Here is a 7,989-nt window from a genome sequence, read left to right as displayed (position 1 = left end):
GCACGCAGCGGCTGGTCCCCGGTGTTCAGCGCGCATCTCACATTAAGTGAGGTTTCTGGTGGGACGTTTATTGTTACTTGTGTATAAAACAAATGTATAGTATATATTTCAGAGTATAAAATGAGTCCATGTGTTACACCATTGAAGATAAGAAAATCTGCCTTGCAGAGCTTCCTTGCAGGTGTTCTTGAAGGTGACCCCTCCCCAGGTAAGCGCAATGCTGACCTTCACCGTAACCATTTCCTCGCCTTTCTCTGCAGTATACCACCCAGGTAGGTAGCCCAGAACAGTGTGTGTTGATTTGGCCTGGGGTCGTTTATTGAATCAGTGGAACCTTGCGGCTGGGTCGAGTGGATGCCAGGTGGTTCCTGGACCTGTATTTTGCTCCCATTCACTCACTGCCCGCAGTGCTCCATTGCATGAGTAGAATCCAGTTGATTATCCGGCGGACTGTAAAGGTACCTTGGTACTACTAGGTAACGAGGGGGCAGACACTGGACAAGGCCACATGGTGCCTGAAAGAGGGGTGCCTGTTACAGCGCAAAGTGGCTGGCTTTCGTGAGCTTTCGGATCTTCGTTCTCCGACCAGGGATTGAACCTGTGCCTGATTTCCAGGGAATTCCCTTCTTTTTAACAGTCAAGAAACTTTCAGAAAAGCTGCAAGAGAAGTACAGTGAACATCCATATACCCTTCGCTCAGATTCACAGTACTTATCATTTTGCCACATTTGCTTTCTGTCTCATACACACACACCTTTTTTTTTTTTTTGAACCATTTGGTAGGAAGTTAGGTAGGTCATGACCTTTCACTCAAGTATTTCAACATGTATCTCCTAAGAACACTGACCTGTCTTACGCAACCACAGTAGTTACCAAATTTAGGCCTGGCATCCGTGATGTAACACTGCTGCAACCCTGGGATCTGATACACCGGCCCCTTTCCGGTGTCTCTGATTGTCCCAGTAAACTGGGATCATGCCTCACGTTTGGTTGTTAGGTTTCTTTAGTCTTTAATCTGGAACAATCCACAGCCTTACTTTGTTTTTCAAGACTTTAATATTTGTGAAGGACAGAAGAGCCTGGCGTGCTGTGGTCCATGGGGTCACAAAGAGACAGAAAAGACTTAGTGACCAAACAACAACATTTTTGAAGAGTACAAGGCAGTTGCTTTGTAGAATGTCCCTCAGTTTTTTTCCTCTTCTTCCCTCCCATTAAGAAAATTAAAAAAAAGAAAGAATCAAATATGTCCATTATATAAAATTTGGACAATGTAGGGAAGTAAACTAAAAGAAATAAACCAAGGAGATCAAACCAATTGGTCCTAAAAGAAATTAACCCTGAATATTCATTGGAAAGACTGATGCTGAAGCTGAAGCTCCAATACTTTGGCCACCTGATGCGAAGAGCTGTCTCATTAGAAAAGACTCTGATGCTGGGAAAGACTGAAGGCAGGAGGAGAAGGGGACAACAGAGGATGAGATGGTTGGATGGCATCACCGATTCAGTGGACATGAGTTTAACTCCAGGAGATAATGAAGGACAGAGGAGCCTGGTGTGCTGCAGTCCATGGGGTCACAAAGAGTTGGATGCGGCTTAGTGACTAAACAACAATAGCAAGAACAAAACCACAATGGCCCCAGCTCCTCTGACGCAAGAATAGCCCTGTAGACATTTCCTGTAAGCACTCGGGTTAGCTGCCTTTGTGGTCCTGTGCACTCTGTACACTAACATTTACTTCTAGGAGGTGGGTGCTTTCCTTAGCTCTGTTTTACACCCTGTCCCACAGACCCTGAGTCTTGCTAAAGATCAGGTTCAAGATAGGACTCGAACCTGGTGATGCACTTGGCCCTTAGGCTGCACTGTTTCTCTCCATAGCGGCTGGCTGTGTGTGTGTGTGTGTGTGTGTGTGTGTGAACCTCCACCCTACTGACATTTTGGGTTGGGACCAGGTATCTCTTGGCTTTGGGGGCTGTCCTGTGTCTTATAAAATCTTAGCAGCATTGACTCCACTCACTTGATGCCAACAGATCCCTCAAGCTATGACATTCAAGAATGTCTCCAGACATTGCCAAGGGTGTCCCCTGGGGAGAAGAGTCACCTCCAGTTGAGAGTCCCTGTGTGTGTGTGTGTGTGAAACCAGGTGACTGTATATTCAGTTTGATATCTGCTTGAATGGCTACCCACTCCAGTACCCTTGCTTGGAAAATTCCACGGACAGGGGAGCCTGGCAGGCTATAGTTCATGGGGTCACAGAGTCGGACACAACTGAGTGACTAACACTTTCACTTTTTCACTTTTCCCAGTTATCTGTACTCCACGATCACTCTAGTTTCCTTTCATTTTCTTCTCATGTCCTGTTGCCAGGAGTTGCCAATCCAATAAACGGTTGGTTGAAAAAAAAAAAAAAAAAAAATCCATTGCAGTAGGAGTCTTCTGTTGCCGCACAGAAAATAACCACAAACTAAGTGGCTTAAAACAGCAGTCACTTATTAGCTCACGGGTCTGTAGGTCAGAAGTCCAGTCTCGAATGCTGACATCAGGTGTTGGCCGGGCTGAGTTCTCTGGGAGCTCCGGGAGGCATCCACTTCCATGCCTGTTCTTGTCAGCTGGGAGGGATAGACAGGAGTCTGTCCTCGTGGCTCCAGAAGTAAGATCTCCGTTTCCTTGCTGGTTGTCAGCTGAGGGCTGCTCTAGACTCCTAGAGCACCAACATTCTTCTCCAAGTGGTCCCCTCTAATTCAAGCCAACAAGGGCACATCCTTCACCATTCTTCTTGCACTTTGAGTCTCTGACTTCCTCTGCCACCAGCCAGAGCTCTGCTTTTAAAGACTTCGTGTGGACTTCCCTGGTGTTCCTGTGATTAAGACTCGGGGCTTCCACTACAGGGGGCACGGCTTCAACCCCTAATCAGGGAACTAAGGTCCCCCATGCTGTGTGGTGTGGCCAAAAACAAGCAACCAAAACAACAAACCGCAAAATAAAGAGCTTGTGTGATGAGGTCAGGTCACCGGAATAACCTATCTGAAGTCCACTATACCATCAAACATGACCAGCTGCAGGAGTCATGTTCATCGTATTCACAGGCTTTATACAGGGTGTGTGCACCAGGGCGGGGGATCTTGGGAACATCTCAGAATTCTGCCTACCGAAATTACCAAAGGGTAAAGGGCTCTGGAAGGGGGAGGACTTGGGACCAAAGGGGAGGAGGCCAGGCTGGGTGAGCAGGAGATGGAGGCACCACCCCAGCTGGATGGTGCCAGTTGGGGTACCATCTGGAGGTACCAGTTGGAGGCTCGACCCCAACTCCAGGGAGGGTCCCGTTGCATTCCTGCCCCTCGAGAAGCCCCAGCACATACTTCTGGGACCGATCATGGAGCCTGGGCAGACATGAGCCCTCCCTTCTCCCCCACTTCCAGTCCCTTTTCAGATGACCCTGACCTGTACTGAAGATCAGGATGAAGGCTAGGTCAGACGAATATTCCAGCAAGGTCAAAAGGGAGGTGAGAATCTGACTGTTGGGAGGGAAGGTGAGCTGGGGCAGCTGCGTGGACCACCCAGCTCTGAGCGACCTGGGTGGAGACCGACTTGGGGAAAGCAGGAGAGAAGTGTTGGATAGCAGAAAGGACTGGAGGTGCTCTGGGACACCGAGGTGCGGGTGTGAGGGGCTGGGCCAGGGACCAGGGAGGCAGGCTTGTTAAAGACAAAGAGGTTTCTGTGCCATGGTGGCTGAGTGGGACACACAATTAGAGACAGAATTACTCTCCAGTCCCCAGCCTGTGGGGCCCATGGTGAGGCTCAGGGCAGCCCCCAGTCATGGGGGAACAGGGGAGAGAGGCTGTGGGGAGGGAAGAGGCAGCTGGAGCAGGAGAACATGCTGGAGAAGACATGAGAAAGGCAAGTGGCGGCACTCCCCCACGGAGGGCTAGGAGCGTGGTCACCCAGGCAGCAACATCCGCAAGCATCACATGCATTCTGTCTTCTGAGACCACGGGGACATCAGGGTTACAACCACCATTTTCATCAATGTAGAATAAGGGGATCCCAAGACCCTTATTTGAGAGTCCCTTAGACTGCAGGGATATCAAACCAGTCAATCCTAAAGGAAATCAGTCCTGAATATTCATCAGAAGGACTGATGCTGAAGCTGAAGTTCCAATACTTTGGCCACCTGATGTGAAGAGTTGACTCACTGGAAAAGATCCTGATGCTGGGAAAGATTGAGGGCAGGAGAAAGGTGTGACAGAGGATGAGATAGTTGGATAGCATCATCAACTCATGTACAGGAGTTTCAGCAAAGTGTAGGAGATGGTGAAGTACAGGGAAACATGCCGTACTGGCATGCTGCAGTCCATGGGGTCACCAAGAGCGGGACACGTCTCGCCGACTGAACAACAACAAAGACGCTGCCCAGGGATCCCTGATGGTATCGCTGCAGAAGGCAGAACTCTCACGTGAAAATGATAAACCACTTCCCCGGAAGTCCCCACACGTGATGTGTCCACAGCAAAGGCCTGGAGGGCAGGGCTGGGATGGCAGCTGAGCTTTTCGGGGAGTTTAGGTAAAAACCGCACCCCTGAGATCAGATGGGCAGCTCCTTCAAGATGCGGTCAGAGGCCGCTGAGACTGGGACACACGTTTGGAAGCCCAGCAGTGGGTGGCTTCCTCCAGCCCCACAGTGCAGTTTCAATCAACAGTGCTCGAGGCCTCTGCTGCTCAGCTCTGCAAAGCACCACGTGGCTGTATGTACACAGCACCCTGGCAGGGCCCCCCTGGCTGCAGAGCAAGCGCTCCTGCTTCAGGGCAGAGTTCACCCTAGTTGGTACCTGGGCAAAGGCTCTTCGGACCCTTTTGATTTGCTCTGCTACCAGCCCTACCTTGCAACTTCAAATGGTGTAGGTGTGGAAAGAACACAGTGTTAAGATTCCAAAGGTCCAGCTTCTCATTCAACCTGGGTGACTTCAAGCAAGTCACTCAATATCCCCGAACCTCTGGGCTTTTTCCCATTGGGATCTAAAGGCAGAGATCCTGAGCAGCCCTGACACTGTCCCTTCCAAGCTGGACCATGTCCTGACTGCGGCCGGACACCTGCAGGGCCTCCGGAGCCCAGCAACCCTCCCAGAGCCCTAGTGCCTAGAGCCATGTCCTTGAGTCTTCCAAAGAGGAGCCCCATAGGGGTGGAGAGGATACCCTTTGGCTGGTGCTGGAGCCCCCAGCCTGCAAAAGAACAGAACTCCCTGTGTGCCCCCTGCACTGGAAGCTTGGAGTCACAACTACTGGACCACCAGGGAAGTTCAGAATTCCTTGGTTCTTTATTTTATTTTGGCAAAACTGACCTGTTGGCCAAATGTATTCCTCATGACTGAGAGAAAGAAAACTGTGCTTATATGCAAACTTTCAGTGGAAAGAATGAACCACTTCTGATCCCGGGGACAAACCTATGTGTTATTGGTTTTTTCCAGCCTGATGCTTCTGCTATATTTGGAGAAAAATTCTGTTTTTCTTTTCTTTCTTTTTTTTTTTAAGTTGTTTTTAGGAGCCATGTAGACATGCTCTAGACCAGGCCATCATGAGGCTGAGCAGACTGGTTGGAGGGTAAGCAGCTGACCCGCTTCTGCTAGCTGGGAGCAGAGGAGACTTAGCATCACCCAAAACAGGGTTTGGCAGGGGGTGTATGCGAATTTGAAGGAAGAAAACACTGGGAGTGGGGGAATGGCCATCATTTCTGAGCAAAAGGAAAACACTTGAATTCTTCTTTACCCTTTTGTCAGGGAACCAGGCAAAAACCGAAAGTAAAAGGGGAGAAACCAAAAGTGAAATGGTTCATTCATGTTTGATGAAACCTTCCCACCAAATAGAAACTAGTCTACACAAAAATGAAAAAAGGAAAGAAAGTTAGGACATTTTCACAGTCTGGGGCATCACTAGATACAGAAGCCGCCCAGGACCCAGGTGCCAACTCAGTGAAAGTGGGGAAACTAGCTGCCACACGCTTGAGCCTCATAAGGGAGACAGATCCCTTCTTCCAATCCTTTGAGTCCTTGGAGAAAGTCAAGTGGCCATACATAACCAACAGGGGCTGGTTTCATTTATAAATAACCCAGGAACATTTTGTTGTTTTCAGTTTTTTAGGACTGGGTTTTCCCAGCATACAAGGCTCTAGGGAGACGTGAAAACCATGACAGGTCAGTGTGAGAGCTACTGGGACAAGCTCGGGCACCCTCATTCAGGCCATTAGACAACCACCTCTTTCAGGATCCTCCGCCTCAGGCCCTTCCCTGGAACACCCCAGAAGTTGCATCTCCGGGGCGGACCCCTCAAAGTACTGTGGAGGAAGCAAGTCCTTTTGGCTTCTAAGGCTGGCCCCGGAAGTCTGGACGGGTGACAGCCCTGCCTAGGAGTCTCAATATCCTCTTTTGAGGAGAAAGCCAGAGTCTCGTGGTTTCTGTGTTTTACTGTGATTGATGAAAAGAATGCTAATGAAGTCCCAAATAAAAGCAGTTAAGTCAGAGAGCTAAGATTGCAGACAGGGCTGGAATTACTCAGCCGCTCTCTAATGGGGTGAGGTGGGGGGTGGAGGGAAGGCAATCAATTTAATGTGGTTTATTCGATGACAGAGGATGAGATGGCTGGATGGCATCACCGACTCGATGGACGTGAGTTTGAGTGAACTCCGGGAGTTGGTGATGGACAGGGAGGCCTGGTGTGCTGCGATTCATGGGGTCGCAAAGAGTCGGACACGACTGAGTGACTGAACTGAACTGAATTCCCTCAAAAGACACTGAGACCTGATCCCACAAGGGGTGGGTGAGCAAACCTCCCATCTGGCCCCCTCTGGTTCCCACTTGACTCAGCTCCCCTGATATTCTGCTGATTATCAGATTTGAGTTCCTGCATCTGTCCTTTGAGCCTGCCAGCCTGCTCTCTTCCCTGATAACAGGTGCCTGATAACAGGCACCCAGCCCTCCAGGTTCCCACATTTCCCAGCAGCCAGAAGGTTGGACAGGAGGCCTTCACGCTCCCAGGTGAATTTTAGATCTATCCAGGAGTGCCCTCCTCACCACCACCCCCGCCACTTTGGTGTCCTGATACCGGTTACATAACAATCACAGTCTGCAGAGCTCTGACATCACCCACTGAAGATTCTCACCAGCCTGGACAGCCAAGGGGACCTATGTGTGGCCCAGGATGATGATGGGGGAATGAGCCTAACGGAAGAGCCAGGAACTGGTAAGGGCAGGAGGCACAGGTCAGAGTAAAGCATGGTAACTGGTGGTGACCCAGAGAGGAAAGCGGAAGTATTTGGGTTTTTTAATTCCCCCTGAGTTCCCACAAGATTTCACTGTTGCCCCACGTTTCCCCTCCACCCTACATAGGGAATTTTTGATTAACTTCCTCAAAACTCAAAGTGCCAGAGGGCCTAACTTCCTCTTCACCCCACTTCCCCACCCTCAGAAGCAGCCTCTTGAGGGAGGTGGTCTCTTCTTCCTCATGTGTTCTATGTCATATGTGTCCTCCACTGCTAGTGTCCAGCTCCCAATTCCTGGCCTGTGGGGAGCTCGGGTCTCTTGCGACGGCTCAGACTTTCCCTACCAACCTCCTCCCTTCCCATTTTTATTTCCCCAGTCATCACCCCGCCTTGGATGGTCTACTCTCTCAGCTTTCTCCACTACCTCATTCCTGTCTCTCCCTCTCCCAGAGCAGATAAAGGACGAGGGGATGAGAAGGAGTGTCAGGGAAGCAGGGGCGAGGGGAGGAGGCAAGGAAGGGCAGTGCAGACAGGAGGCGCATGGCACCCGGGGTTCTCCCCTGCTTCTGGGGATTCTGAGTGGGAGAAGGAGGGCCGCCCATTGAGGGAGCTGCGGTGGGGCGCGTATTCAGAGTACTGGGGTGTCCAACTGGGAATCTCGCGGGGGAGGAAGACGTGCAAACCCTGGGACGTCCGCGCGCCGCACTTCGGACAGCCGCCTTCGCGACCGCAGCACTTCCGCG

This window comes from Bison bison, unplaced genomic scaffold (genome assembly GCF_000754665.1).
Source record: "Bison bison bison isolate TAMUID 2011002044 unplaced genomic scaffold, Bison_UMD1.0 scf7180017864089, whole genome shotgun sequence".
NCBI lineage: Eukaryota > Metazoa > Chordata > Mammalia > Artiodactyla > Bovidae > Bison > Bison bison.
The sequence above is the reverse complement of the archived record's forward strand: the minus strand, read 5'-3'. Positions refer to the sequence as shown.